This window comes from Ciconia boyciana, chromosome 1 (assembly GCF_034638445.1).
Source record: "Ciconia boyciana chromosome 1, ASM3463844v1, whole genome shotgun sequence".
NCBI lineage: Eukaryota > Metazoa > Chordata > Aves > Ciconiiformes > Ciconiidae > Ciconia > Ciconia boyciana.
In genome coordinates, this window is record NC_132934.1 from 168,607,538 (window position 1) to 168,624,384 (window position 16,847).

The following is a 16,847-nucleotide window of genomic DNA, read 5'->3' on the forward strand; positions in this document are numbered from 1 at the left end:
TCAGAATAAATACATGACTTCCTCCAAACATCTAACTTTCCACCCTGACTACTAGTTTGTGAGATAGCAAAAGAGAAGACAAACATAAGGGAGTCAAATGAGGAACTTTGAGTTGGAAGTAGTCACAAGGTAGATGACAACTATTCCTCTTAAGCAGATGTAGAAGGCAGCTGTGGTATTTTATAGATGGAGATGAATATGGCTTCCTACTCACAAAGGGGGAAAAAAGGAATAGTTGTTGAACACAAAAGGGAGATGACAGAAGAAAAATTGAAATAACTTACCTTGTATTTGTCAGTTTTTCATTGTTCTTTCCTGCACTCAGTTGACTTTAGTGTCCCCATATTCCTGAATCTTGTAACCCAAGGAAGTGAAAGGTGAAAAACAGCTGCCTAATATAGGTGCTTAACTTAGTCATTGCCACATTGAATTATTGAGAATCTCATGTCATAAAATGACTGCCTTAGTTTTTTTGTACAGATAATGGAGACATTTGGGAGCCTCTGAATACCCACAGAAGGCTTATAGGTATTTCATTTGACTTATGTTTGCTCTATAGAAAAACAATTTAAAAGTCCACCCCCGAGGGTTCTATCTGTTTACCTGTTTACCTTACCTCTAAAGCTGGAAAAATGGTGATAATAGCTTTACGTAGTTTTAATTGTTTTGTTCTCTTGATGAAAGCACTTACGGGGATGTGGGAGACAGAGGTGTTTCAAGGTCTATTAAAGTCTAAGTGGGATCTTCTACATTACAGGGTTGACAGGTGGTCCCGAATACCAGGCAGCAGCAGTCATTGCTCTTCCTTTTGTAAGTAGGCTAGTATCAGGCAGGTGCATAAGAACAAAAAAAAAACAAAGAAAAAAATAAACCAATTTGTTTAGTATTCAGGGAATTGATTCATCATGGATCAGAATATCACAGATGAGAACCTGAAAAGAAGGCTTGGCACTCATGCCACCACCAGTGAAGTTATTACTAGTTATGATGACTTACAGCTTTTAAAAGTTTTGGGGAGAACTCAAACAGAGTATAAATGGCTACCCACTGAAACCTGGATGACAGTAACATGCTAGGTACAAGGAGAAACAGGATTTCTTTTTCACATTTACAGAGCTATAGTGCCTAGAGGAGTTTCAAGGTAAATATATAGGTTCATAGTGAGTTTACACCCCATTAGAGTTAGGCATTGCTATAAAGTATCCTAGAAGCCATTCAAAGCTTATATGTGTGAATATTTGAAGTATTGTTAAAGTATGTCTTAGCTTTTAGTCTCTGTGTGACTAATCCCCCCCACCCCCACCCCATATTGTTTAGTATTATATTGTTCAGTATTATGGCAAAAAAGAAGTTTTTCTTAAAAAAAAAAAAAAAAAAAAGTTCTTCCATAACAAACATGGTAAAAGATGGAGTTTGGGTAACTTGGGTTTAGCAGGAATTAAGCACATATAGAGCAGTTTTCACATGCTTATATAAATCTGAATGTTATTTCTTGCCATTCTTTTAGACATGCTGGGAATACTTGTCATAAAGACTGAACATTTTAAAGAATATTACAACAAATTAAGGCATTAAAATTTGAAATTTATCCTAGAAAGAAACATTGATCCAGTAGGATGTATAGTAGCTTATTCTTTACACAGACTTTGATATCAAATTCTATGTCTCCTCTGTATTTTAGTCAAATCAGTTTTAGCGTTTTGATTTTCTAATTATTTAGTAGTCTCTTGTTTTGCTTTGACAAGATTATGCTCGGAGAGAAAAAATAGACAATCAACAGTTAACTGTGTTTTGAAACACAGGCAGTAAGTTCTAGATAGAGAAGAAAATACTCTTAGGATTTCATGAATTCTATTCAGCCTTCTCTATTTTTTTATATGAGCTCTTATTTCAGTTTGGTTTTACAAAAAGGAATGAAAAATCCAAGTGCTAGACAGTACTGTCAGCTCTTCTAATGTTTAGATTCTCGTAAACATTTCCCAGTACAAAAAAGGTGTTTGTTTCAACATGTTATTGTGTTGTTTATTTCTTAGCCATCAAAGAGTATATTTGCTTTATTTTATTCTCTCTCTCTCAAAAAAACCTCAAACACACAAAAAAAAAAACCCACCAAAAAAATCAACATTGACAGTCAGTTACATCTGAGAGCTAGTAGAGTACATAAGGGACAAGTTTTTCTTTTTGCCACTTCAGTTTTGCTTTCATGCTGTAATGCAATGACAGCTTTACTTATATTTTCATGAACAAGTAACCATGTAAATTCTAGTCCTTCATTCCAACTGAAGTGGAGAAGAGGGATGTGACTGATACAAAATAATTACTGGCTTGGATGGTTTTTTTAGGGCGTGGTGTTATTCCTGGTTTTTTTGTTTGTTTTGGTGTTGGATTTTTTTTCCACTCTCTAAGGATTTCTTGTCTTCCCTCTGCATTGTGTAAAAGATTGATGTAGGTTTTGCAGAATTTTTAATGGTCTGTTGATCATGCAGTTCTAGAGACCAGAATACCACAAACTCAGTCAGTCTGGAAACCCAAGCCAGCGCACAAATGTTTCTACCCATAGGTTAATAATGCAATTTTCACTACGTGGATATCCTAAACAAGGCTGCAGCAATAACCTATATGGAAGTTCTCTTCCAGATCCCTTCCACTGATTATGGCATGTATTTTAGCGATGTGGACAAAAATATTACACAGACAATTGATGTAATGTTCTTCCTCTGGGAAGATTACATACAATGGTAAAGACAGCATTAAAGTCTTTGTTTATAGGCCTTTGTTGTGTTTTTGTTTAGTTCAGGTAATAGAAGCTACACTGGGACCATTACATTGATTAAAGAATGCATAAGTTATGAAGATTAGCTTCATGTTTTCAGACTGTTAATAAAGTTCAGATGCTGTGCTGAGTTCCTGCTTGGGCATCACTGTGGTGGTTTATAGTACCTATTAGAATAAGCATGTTTGCAAAACAATCTTTAGGTGCTAACAAGATAAAAACATTTAATATTACAGACAAAAAAATTATTTCAGCCATTTGAAAACTCTCCCTTGTTTTATTAGTGAAATGTTTTAAGACAATGAACTCAGCGAGACTGCATATATATTTAATAGCTGAATGTATTTAACAGCAGAAAAAACTTTGGACCAAGTTTGAACGAAAGATTTCAGAATGACTTATTGCATCACTACAAAGAAAAATTAAGCATTTTTTCCTCTTAGTATTTTGGTTATTATTATTATCTAAACCCACGATTGAACATTAAAAAGGAACATAAACATGTTTCTCTTTAAATCAGCAGCAAAACAAGATTTTAAAAATTAACAATAAATATTAATCTAATTATATATTCTGTCAAAATCTTAAAATAATATCAAATGAAATATTTCCTTATTTATTATTACAATTTTGAGTGGTGAATAATTAAAGATTTTTCCTATGTGATGGTGGAAGTACTATACAATATTTAGTCACACTTGCTATGAAAAGTATTTCAGCATCTAATAAATAAATAAATCAAATTCAAATGATCATAACATGATGCTATGCAATGAGTGGTTACATATGCGTTGGGAGTATTTTGTGTTGGATTTAAAATATCTTGTGAGATTATTGTTGACACAAGCTGATTAGAAAAGCTTGTAAAAAACAAAATAAAGAAACTATAAATGTGTCCTCTTTCTCAACCAGTTTACTTAGCATGATAATGTTCTGTAAAACAGAGTGAAAAGAACGCATAACCATGATGAAATATTCTAAAAAAAAAACGAAACAAAGCCAGACCACCTAATGTTATCTTTTTAAAAAAAAGTACTGCTATTTTATGACAGAAGTAGATACCTAGTTGTTCTAACTCTCATGGAAAGGAATGATGGGACACCTGTGTGTGCAACAGAACACTCTTGCCCTTATGACGGCACTTGTGGGTGAATTCTCAGGATGGGGAAGGGTGCAGAAAGTGTTTTTAACTCACTGTAGAGTCTAAACACCTACATCATCATTCTTATGGCTGCCTTCCTATCAGTCAGATTATTGTCCTTGATATGTAAAGAGAAAAGTTTTTAATGAATGTTTGCTACCTCGAATTTTAGTGCAGAGATGAGGGGAGACTTTTATATGTGTTTTGCATATTGAGGTAAGCATTTTGGAGCCATGGTAGTCTTTTCAATGTCCAACCCAACATAGGCATAGACAAGTGGTTTCTCAAAGAACTATGCTAAAAATATATATAGTAATTTCTACTGGTCAGGTCTCGAATAATGTGGTAACTAGTGAGTTAATAAATGTGAAAGGTATTCTATTGAGAATCTTACTCTTTAAAGAAGATCTTTTATTGAAATATATGGCCTATCATCCTTAGTTTTACTTAAGCAGTTTCAAGGGCTAACTGTAGTACTGCTGTACTCCAATAGTGCTACTATAGTCTAATTTTATTTTTTTTTCTGGAATAGTTTCATTTTTTCAGCATTCATCCATCTGAAGCTACAGAAGTTGCATGAACTCATATGCATTGAGTTGTGTGTTAGCATTGAGGCAAGCCTTGTTAAGATGAGACATGATAAAACCTTTATCTATCATCCCTTACTGCCAGAAATTTTAGCATGATTAGATTAGTATGAATGATACTGAAATCAAAAGACAGTATTTTTCATGCTAATGTAGATTCCTTGTACCATTTTCAGATCAAAAAATGATGATGAGGGAGAAAGAATGCATGGGTGAGTCAGCTATAATCCTAAAAGTCTTTTAGCTATAAAAAGCAGAAATCCATATTTCCTTCCAGTTTAGCTTGTGCAACTGAATAATATAAATAATACATTTGAGAATATTTCTGTATATCATATACCAAGAAATGTGAACAGTTATGTTTATGTTAAAAAAATAGTTTTTACCATGGATACATACTACTTTGCAATAAAAGCTAGATGAAGTGTAGCAGAGAGCAGTCAAATAACTTTATAAGCAAGTACGTATCATAGGATCATAGAATGGTTTGGGTTGGAAGGGACCTTAAAGATCATTTAGTTCCAACCCCCTGCCATGGGCAGGGACTTCTTCTGCTACATCAGGTTGCTCAAAACCCCATCCAACTTGGCTTTGAACACTTCCAGGGAGGGGTCATCCACAACTCTGGGCAACCTGTTCCAGTGCCTCACCACCCTCACAGTGAAGAATTTCTTCCTAATAGCTAATCTAAATCTACCCTCTTTCAGTTTAAAACCATTACCCCTTGTCCTATCACCACACTCCCTTATAAAGAGCCCCTCCCCATCTTTCCTGTAGGCCCCCTTTAAGTACTGGAAGGCTGCTATAAGGTGTCCCCAGAACTTTCTTGTCTCTAGGCTGAACAACCCCAACTCTCTCAGCCTGTACTCATAGGGGGAGGTACTCCAGCCCCCAATCATCTTCATATATATATATATATATATACACACACACACACATTTATACATACCCCAATTTTTTCTGAATGTTTTAAGTCCCATATAGAATTGAAGCTTACTGTTAATACAAATACTGGATAATGAGCAATAATCTGGAAATCTATCTTTATAGGTTAGCCAAACTATTATCATAGATGTAAAACTTAAATTCTCAAATGTAGGTGAGTATAGTCACCTAGAGAAAACTTTCTTCTTTCTGATTCATTTAACAAAACACTTCCATGTAAAACTGTTGAACGTAGAAAACAATGAAAAAATCTCAATTTACCTTCAGAAGTAGAGATAAACTGTAAAAAATAGAAGGAAATAATATTTTACATAAAAAATGTACTACTCAAGACCATTTTATTTTTGTTTGAATTTTGGTTTTGTTTGTTCTGTTGCTTGAAGCACCCATTTTGTGCCTCGTAACTCATTTATCATTGTCTTTTTAGCAAGCACTATAATATAGGTTTAATGGTATAAATTACCTTGAAATATTTCAATATACATTTAGTGACTTAGTTACTAAGTTTTGTTCATATTATCTTTTGCATTACTATTGTTTAAGCAAAAACACCTATAGTGTTGGTCCAAAGCACAAGGTGCTCAGCCACTTGTATTTGTGATGTTTGCATATGAGACAGACATGGGAGTAAGAAGATTCCTTGAATAACTTTAATACCCTTGCAAAAGGAAGCAAAGTCTCCTCAAAAGTAGATGTACATTATAAAACATATATACATTTCCAGTCAGAAGATCTACCAGTACTCTTTGGCAAAATGCCCAGCCTCTTCTCTGTAATTCACTGAGGAATACTTCTGTCTCACTCTGTAAATAAGCAGGTAAGATTAGATTTCACTGCTCAAAAGAGACAAAGAAGGTCTCTTAATATAAACACATCTTTTAAACTGTCATTTGATAAGCGTGCTTCAAACTGGATCAAAACCCAGCTACTTTTCATTTGCACTAACAATGAGATGTGAAATCCCACACAAATGGATATGACACGAAGCCTCTTACATTCTTATTAGTACTATTGTCCTCCAACTTACCCTCAGAGCCAAAATTTTAAAGGATAGGATTTTCTCCCAAGACATTTTGAAATACATTAAGTGAAGCACTCAGCTCTTCACTGACTATGTCTCTAGTCTGTGAAAATAAAAGAATTCCAGGCCTATCTTTTTGTTGCACTCTGGGCAAGTAATCAAACATGGTCTGCTGGGATATCAGCCTTTTGATTAGCTGGTTTGAGAATACGTATCATTTTCAAATAAGAAAATGATACCCTTCAGAAAGTCTTTCCACTTTTTTAGAGAATGTTTTCAAACCTCCCCAAACATTTATATTTTCCAAAGACTCAAGAACTGATTTGGTTTTCTTGCCAGTATTGTCTCTGATTTGCAAGTCAAAATAAAAGATGTGAGGGATGTTGTTTGATTAAATTGTGACCTTACCAATTAATCCAGGAATTATTTAGTAATGCAGGCCTTCTTTCTTCACTTCTTCCTTTTTGAAAAAGACTACCCTCAGCCTGTGCTTAGGACATTAACCTCCTCCTCAAACAAAGAAAAGGAAGCTGCATGCATGAGTTGTTACACCACTCCTTGCTGTTCCTGTGAGACACTATTGTCTCAACCCTTTTCTGACTGCTATTAGGGAATTGCTCCATTTTGGAATTAGTACCTGACGCTTGTTAAATTGTTAGGTTGGATTTAGCATATACGCAATACAGAATTTTCTGTGAGAAGACAGAGAACCTCCTTATATCACTCAAAAATCAGCCTGAAACTCAGGGGAAAATTCCTCTCTAGTCTTAAGAAAAATAATCCATCAATGAAATAAAATATTAAATAAGCAAGAAAGAAGCAAAATAAAACCCTGTATTCTGGCCTTAACCAGCAGGTAGAAGAACAAGTTATTAGTTCAGGGGTGAAAGACAGTATAAAACATTAGCCGTTATACAGGGAGTTTAAACCAATCCCTCAATCATTCTCCATCACTGGTGATTTTCTCTCAGCCTTAAGGAGGAGCTCTTTCAGGAGTGATGACCATTTATTTGTGATAAGACAAGTTTATCATTGCTTCCTTGTTCATTTCTTTCCCCATCACGTGTGCTTTCAGAAATCCAGTCTAGACAGGAAAACAGCACAAAAGGTTTTAATGGATCTGCAACTACTTTTTTAGCTGATAACAAATATAACAGACTCCACAGTCTAACTGATTCACCACTTGATACAAAGAACAGATAATAGAAATACTAAATATAGATTTTCAGGGTCGTCATCTGTCCCCTTGAAAAATAGAAATAGCAAGAGCAATTGACAAATAAATGAAGGCTATTGGACTACAGTAACTCTGAGGGCTTAATATATTCTGCAGCATTGTATCAATGCTGAAGCATTTCAGAAAAAAATAAATTAACACCCCAGTGAGTTATAAATATGTAACTAATCCTGTTTCACACAGAGCAAAACTAATTTTTGTAGGCACTTTGACTTGAATGAAAGCACATGGCAAGATCCCCTGAAACTGGTTTTCCCTCGTGATATGCTAATTTCCAGAATCTGGGGTTTATGTATAGCTTTATGACAGACCTGGAGATTCCTGACTGTTAGTTTTACTCTTCATATGCCCTACTGGTGTCACGTTTTTGGCTCTACAGGAATGAGTTTGCTTTTGTGCAGGCAGTTGACATTGGAACTGCCCCAGAAGAATGTTTCTGAGCCATGAACACCATTAAGGGAAACTTAGCCTCTCTCAGTCACAGACTGCTGATGACTTCTGCAAAATGAAACATGGAAAATGGGTGTCAACATGAAAAGTCAGGTCACGAATACATAAAAGGAAGACACTAACATCTTATAATCTCTATGAAATAATTACTACTTTGTATAATCTCCAGTAAGGGGAAAAAAGGGCCAGCAATATTTATTAAAAGTGTCTGAAATTAACCTTGATATTTCTTCTTCAAAAGTGTCTGTTTATATTGCTGTCTACACAGACAGCCATTTAACAGTCAGTACAAAGAACTTTGTTATTTAGGCATCATACAGATGACATGTTATCTCAGAGATTTTACTGTTGGTCCTATTTTATTGTTTTCCAGAATCAAGGTTGTTTAAACTGAACACACAATTTGTTCTTTGAGAAAAAGATATATTTCAGGCTATTGAATTTCTGTATTTTAGGTTAGATTGGTTCAGAAATTCAGAAATTCATTTTATCTTTCAGTCAACAAAGTAGAATTATATGCAGAACTCAGGCAAATACTTAGATGGATAGTTAACATACTGAATTATTTTTTTGACCTTAACTCAAATTGTATAAGTTACTGAAACCACTTCCAATGGGAGAGATGGGTTACACTAACAGTCTTGTTCTTGATAATGCACTATTCCTAAAACTTGTCAAAATGCACTAAAAGCAATAAAAATACTGTTTTCATTTCCACATAAAAATACTGTTTTCATTTCCATAGGTGAGCAAAAAGCTTGATAAGCATTGAGTTAATTAAGAAGATATATCAAAGAATGAGAATTCAGCATTTCATTTTCTAGGGTAGCTTACAACGCATTTCTGATTCTCTGATCAAGGACAATTCATCTTGCTCTATGTCATTATTCCCATCAGCAAAATAGAAAGCAGAATACTGTACTTAGCATTATATATTGGGTTTATACAGTCATGGCAAAAAAGGCTGAAATGTAAAACTTCCCTTAGAAGCTGAATGGTCTCATGTTTAGCTTGGAGAATCACATTTTTCTCCCCCTATTTATTTCCTGCAGCAGTCTGAAAACTTACAGTCTGATCATCTCAACAGCTCATCTTCAACAAAGAGTAAAGAGAGCAAAATGACATAAGTCAAAGCTTTCAGGAAGTGGATTTAAATATTCTCGGTAAGGCAAGAAACTCAAAACAAAGCTCTTTTGTTAAAGACGGATGACTTTTTTTGACAGCAGCATTTTAAAAAGAATGGAGCCATAAACGCTAGTTTTGAGGTCTTTAGTGCTAATCTGTGAAAAAAACCACACTACTGCACTGTTCCTTTCCAAGAAATTCCATATTTCAAGTTCCAAGTTTCTGGATGGTAGCAAACTCTGATGAGAAGTAGAATTTATGGTGCTTGACACAGACCTAGTTCTCAGGATCCACACTTGTAGAGGTGCAGCATAGCCTCATTTCTGCTTATGTGCCAAGATTTTCTTCCACTGGCAACCTTAAATGAATTGGTGAGAAGAAAAGTGAGAAGAAAAGTGAGGAAAGAGCCTTAGGTGATGTTCTGCAGGCAGAACACAGCCCAGCTATACACTTGTGCTCCAGAGCTGGTTGTGCTTCCCCCTTTCACAGCTGAGAAATAGCTGTTGCAGTTTAGGGAATTTTCTACCTCAGTTCTTGAATTAGGGTGATTCTGGACATGTGCACTATGCAAAATTGTCTTAGATTTGTTTTTAGTTAAAAAGAGGAATCATGTAATAAGCTTAAGAATATCTAGGGTTAGATGGCTTCAAATCAAGATGCTTGAAGTTCAGGACTAAGGAGTACAAAATCTTGTTCTGGAACTCACATTTACACATAAGCAGCAGTAGTTCTGCCACACGTCATCAAAATTTTCACTTTTTTTCAATTATAAGAATATTATATTTAAAATAGTAAAAAGGTTTTAATTATTACCTTCCCTTCCTTATAAGAAAAAAAAGCCAACCAGACAGTTAACACTCTCCCTAGTCTCTTCACATGCACACACAAAACCATGGCAAAACAAAAAGAAATGAAAAATAGTGTGAAAAATGTATCTTTGACTAATGTTTTACATTAGAATATTATGATTGTCCTCCCTTCTTTCTTGCATCTTTAGTACATGTTTTCAAATCTTATAGTAATATTTTTACTCATAGGTTGAAATAATTGTATTCAGAATCCTGAACCTTTCATAAGTTTTATAAAGTTTTACAATGAGGAATTCATATTTTCACTTTTTGATTTATGATTCCATTTTTTTTCTTAATGTTAACACAACAATGTGCCTAGAATAAATGTGACTTGTTGACTGAACAAACAGAACTCATGTTTGGGGATCTAAGTCTGTTCTGAGAGATTGATGAAAATACTAAGCTTTAGCATCATTGTCTCGGTCTACATATAAACAAGGAGACAGAGGCACTCTTCACAGTGCCTTGGCCCCTATTGTCTAAAATCTGAACCAAGGGAAACCTGGTCCTCACTTCCAGGTCAAGCATCAGCTACATTTTGTTTGTTTTCCTGAATAAACTGAGCAGTTGGAGATGAAGTTGAGCTGTGACTGGAAGTTGTTTCTGGGCCTGTGAAATGCTCCCACACCACCCCCTCCCACTGACATCTAATAGCTACTCTGTCCTAGTGATGTATGCGGTAGCTATTTCTTACTTATAACAGATACAGCACCTTTAGAGGAGATAGTAACTGTATAATAGTGATTTAGAATAGTCGCTAGTTTTATGTAAGACTTAAAAGTTTAAGTCTCCAGCCAAGATCAGCTTGAACTGGAATCTGAATACCTATATTGTAAATTATTTAGACAGTGGTTTTCTCTTTCACATTTTCTCACTTATTTTCCTTATTCTTCAGAAATATTTCATTGTATTCTGAACAAGAGTGACACCAATTTTCAAAATCTTGAAATTCTTGATGAAACACAATTCTATTTTTCCAGCCATTCCTAATACTGGAACTGGTTAATGCAGATGAACGCTACATTTTAAACACTTTTTTGTTGTACTCTGTATTTATACTTTTCAAAATACAGCTTTATATCTTTATTATTCAGTAAATTGCTGTGGTGAATACATTTTCTTCTATACATAATTCATCTGCTGTGTTTGAAGTAGCTTAATTTAATCTTGATAATGGAGTTCTAACCAGTTTTCAAAAGTTTCAATCTACATTATTTAAAATAGTTTGCTTAGATTGCAGGCAGCTGCAGCATGGGAAACAGCAATGAGGCGGGGCTTTTCACTAGGCACTCCTGGAGATATAACTTTAGTCTTGTGTCTTGTACTGATGACTGTGATTTCCCCTGAGGTGCACCACAACAACTGCTGTGGGGTTATACTCCACAGAAAAATAAGTAGCAATGGCAAGAGAGAAACACTGAGCATTCTTCTGTGTCCTCTTGGCTGCTCTGCTTCTTTGGCCTTCCTAATGTCATAGCTTCTACTTCCTAGTGTTCAAAGCATGTTGTCAAGACAACTGACTGGAACAGTATTTTGTTAGAGGATATAATTTAGTTTAACCACTTTTTGTTACCATAAGTAATTATATTTTTATTTTTTTTATTGCCTCACTTTAGTTGATTTACTATTTGGATTTCATAAGTTCATTTCATTTATTGGACAAACCCTGCTTCTAAGATCTATCCTGTGTGGAATCCTGTGTGGTCCTTTAAGTAGGTTTCTAAAATACAGTTTTAAAAAAAATCAAATAATGACACTGATATTCTTGCAGAAAACCAGAATACTTGCAGAATACTTACTCAAATGTAGTTACTTTAATTGTGGAAGATAAGGAAAGAGTCTACAGGGTTTAATTAATAACCATCTTTATAAGGAAACTCCTATAATTTTAAGTACACAAAATAAAATTTATGCCCAAGCCAGGTATTAGGGTTTTTTATATTCTATCTGTGCCAATAACATATACTTTCTAAGGGGAAAAAAGAATCCCCTTGTTTAACACTTCCTATATGAGCAGAGTTTACAACAAGCTCAGCTAGAAAGACACTCCAGGAGGGGGAATGAAAAACACCTAGTAATTTATGTAAAGAACACATCATGGGAGGCATACTTGCCATCAGTTAACATAAATGTTTATCTTCAGAAAAATGAAAATATCAGGGCCATTCATTACAAGTGCTGTTTGTAGCAGAAAGGTATAGTCATGATTTGTGATATAGTTTATCTGCAATATATCTAAAGAATGTCAGTTTCTTCCTTAATTATCACCCATGAAATATTATTGGTTTTAATTTCTCTGAATATGTATTCAGTTAGAGTTCAATATCTTAAATAAACTTCTAAATTATATTTGTTTAGCATTTTATTTTGCAAGAAATACAACAGTATATGCCAATTTTGTGTAGCACAGCACGACTAGGGAGTTCTGAGGTAAAGAAATAGAAAGTAAATGTGTGTACAGAGTACACACAGAACAGTACAGAATTATAGTCTATATATATTCCTTAGTAATTTGTCCATTTTGGTAAATACAACTGAAATGCTAGATCTGTTTTTTTCCTTTATCATTCCATTAAAAAAATCATCGTAACATAAAGCCATAGATTTCAAGCCAATTTTGTTTTTTTTTCCTTGATAGCTATCTTGAATTTACTTGGAAAAATATCCTTAAAGTCAATACAAAGGTAAGTTGCAGACCAGAATTGCTGGATTAAAGTAATTTTAATTAATTTCCCTATATAAATTGAGATATTAAGTAACTTATCTGGTATTAAGGAGAGATTGATTCACAGCTGAAGCCCCTTTCTACAGTAAAAAGACAGAGATGTATTTAAAAGTGTGAACTAAACCACAAACAAGAAGTTCTTTGTTATGCTTCAGGGGACAGCTTAGTCTGTGGGTAAAAAACAACATGAGACAGTAGTCTCCTGACAGTAGGACAAGATCTTTGCCTCAGGATTTTTGCAAAAATCTGTTTATTATGTGTTCATAACAATGAAGAAAGTAAAATGACTTTTGTGTATTTCCGTAAATGGATTACAACATAGATTACCCCAACTCTAATCACTGACTTTTTCTCTTAGAGTGTCACTGTCAAGGCTTTCAATTTCAAATTCTCTTTTCTATTCGGTTAAAGAAAAAAATGAAAAAATGAGTTATGAAAAAATAAGTTTTAATTCTATGGAGTTTCATTATAGTATATATTTTTGTATAGACAGCATATATAAACAAGAACATATTATTTTATATGAATGGATGAAATGTATATATATATAGTGTATATAAACAAAACCATTTGTTTTATATTAATCCAAACAAATAAGAGAGGAGAAAAAATATTCTTGTTTCACACACATCAGATCTTCATATTGAAGCACATCTCCTTTAAAATTTTTTTTTTTAAAGCAAACTGACTGCAGAAGGGAACTGTACAATAAAATGTACTTCTTGCTAACTGTTAAAATGGTCTCAGTCAAGGATCAAATTTGTCAACTCAGGAACCAATACTGTCTCATTTGTAGTAAACACAGATAACTTTTGCACTTGGTCTTATTTTATACTATATGGAAAAGTTCAGAGTACTTATCTTTCCATAGTATTTCATAGGCTATTCATTTAGAATTTTAAGTGAGTGCATTTTTAATGGATACCAATATTCTTGTTGCAGTTCACAGAGAATCTGCATGTCTTACTCTTGCTTCCTTTCTATCTGGCAGACAGATATGAAGCTGGTAATTTTTTGCATGCATTTTTAACTGCTGCCATTTAAAGTAACAAAAAGGCAATCTTATTAGTGGTCACAATTAGCCAACAGAGAATTTGAAATTAAAAATGAGAAGATGGAGATCTGCAAGGAGATCCATCAGGAGTTTCTTGGCAATGTATTCATTTGAGTTTGTCTTCAATTACAGTGGTCTCTGGTTGCTGACATGACAAATGCACAGAGGGTTTTAATCTGAGAACTGGGATGACTCCTTTCATTCAGAGAAGATGGAGACATGCTAAGATACTACAAAACAGTGAAGGTCCCAGGATAGGATAAGAGTGTAAATGACTGAAAAATTGAGAAAAAGACAGGAAAGAATTTAATTAAATTATTAATCTTTGAATATGTTGTCTTTACCTCCATTTGGCTCTTCATTTCAGCAAATGTTCAGGTGAATTTTTAGTTTTGAATGCAGTGATGACCTACCTATTATAAGAAGCTTGGTAAGAAATGGCTTATAAAGTCACATACTGAATAAAACAATGTATTAGGCAAAGTATAAATGGAAATATGATCTTGCAGAAAGGAAATGCAATCAAACTATTCGAGGTAGTTTATTCAGTTTGTTGTCTGGGTAAGGACAGTCAGCCTTTAATGAAGGCACCTGAAATAAAGTTCTCTGACCTCTCCCCAGTTTAGCTCAGGTCATGTTGCTTATCTTTGTAGCAATGTAGGATAATGTGGTATTATTGTTGCAATGTTATGAGTAGGTTTATTCACACTGTCACTGGGTTTTGATTCCCTCTCCTCCCCACCCCCTCATCTCCGATGATTTTCTGTATGCATGAGAACTATGGGCCAATAATGTATTTTCACAAAACCTGAAAATCCTAAATGAAATAAAATCTGAAAGAATCTTTCTGAAGTCTAATGAAAAAAAGTCTAAAATGCTTCACACTTAGCTTTTTTTTCTTCATCTCTCTGTGAAGTAGGAAACTAACATTTTCCTCTTTTTTATATATATTATTACTAATGTACATCTGGAAGAAAATGCTCTTCTTGGTCCCTTGATAATTAGATCTCATTTGTTCCTTGACCTCTTTACTTTGTCCGTTCCTGTTTTCAAGATGCAAGTGTTACAGCTTCTGTGTATTTTCTTTTTCAGGTTGTAAATAATGAAGAACTTGCAATTTAGCCAGGTTGGTCTCTTACTTAGCAGAACTTGAGGGTTATATTTTGAATTCCAAGCCTTTTCTCCCTTTTTTCCTTACTTTCCTTTCTAAAAAACACTATAACATAAAGCTAGGGAAAGGCTCAGCACACTTTTTTGTCTGCTTGAAACTGTTTGAGAAGAGTTGGTTCCCTTTTTTTCCAGATTAAGACAATCAAGAGAACTTCCTTCACTCTGTAGAACCTTGCTAACCCCGCAACTGAACCATCGCCATGAAGATAACTTCACTCAGCACCGAGGTCAGCTCCATCATTTGCCTCATGCCAACAGACAGAAAATTTTTTCCTTTTTTTTTTTTTTTTTTTTTAATTCAAACACCTTTGCCATACCTGGCTATGTTTTTTACTTCTTACATTTGTCTACACCTCAGTCAAACAGCATGGATTCCTATGGTTCTCACTTAGACGATTTAAAGAGGAGCATGTATTTCCAGTGCAGACTTTGTTATAGCCTTCCTGATTTTTCTAATTCAAACAATCTGCAACTCATTCTCATGCAGTTCCTCCATATTGATTTGAATGAAATACAGGAAAGCCTTATCTTTAAGACTCTGTTGGTTTGTTAGCTTGCTTGCTTTTTGTTGTTGTTTTGTTTTTTTCCCCCCTATAATTCTCATACCAAACCTTGTTCATTATGAATACAAAAACTTTTTGCATAGTATCAATTCAAGTTAAGTTACCTAATAAGACTATTATTATACATATTACTCTCTAAAAACTACTACAAACTTTGAATTTTCCCTTGTTACCCCATGCAAGTTGGCTATTTTGTGTTTCTACTATCTCTGGAATCTGAGCACCATACTCATTTTCACTCATTAAAAAGATCCTAAGTTGCTTATTTAGAAAGTAGAATAGCCATCATGCCATCACTATCTTTCTTGTATGAAATCAACCAAGAACATCAGAAAATTCCCTAGGGGAATTGCCTAGCCTCACCAATCCAATAAGCAAAAGCAAGTTGTTTTCTTGAGTAAAATTACAGGCTGTTCTACAGTGGGTGCTGTTGAAGCTGTAACAATTTGCAGGAAATAATTCAACATCTCTTGTAGAAGAAAGAGTAAACAAATGACATGATACTGTAGATCTGTAACTAGGGTGGTTCCTCAGAGGTGGCTTCTGTGCTCCAGTCCATGGAATTTTAATGTAAAATACCTTCACAGTCCTTGGAGCAGTGACTAGAATCCAGATCTCCTACAGTAAGTGTCACTTGCTGGAATACACAAATACATTGCTTCTTGGTTTACCTGATTTTTTTCTTATATTATTTTATTTCACTTTAAGGAATAGAAGGGGCATTCAATAGGATGGGTATTCAGTGTTCTTGCCTCAACTCTAAATAATAAATGTAAGCCTGAGCTCTATCAATCAAGGTCATAAAATAATTGAATTGAGGATTCCCTCTTTTCATATTTATTATATACTATTATACACAATACACAATCCTATAGTATAATATATATAAGAAGACATAACTCTTTCAGTAGTTTCAGTGTCTTTTTCCCATATTCAGTTTAATGAAGCAAAATAAACTGAGGAAAAAGTTACATTAGAATACAGCAAAAGTCAAGTACACTTAAGTGTAGTTCTGACAAGCCAAACAATTATTCATATATTTTAAAACTAGAGTTTTCTTAGGAAAATGTATTTAATAAATTGGCATGGGATGGCTTTAAAAGTTGTAAACTTGACACTAATCTCAAAGATTAGAAATGCTATTTCCTTCAGGGGATTCAGAACTCTGTTAGATGATGTTGTAGATCTATGTGCTCATTTAAATC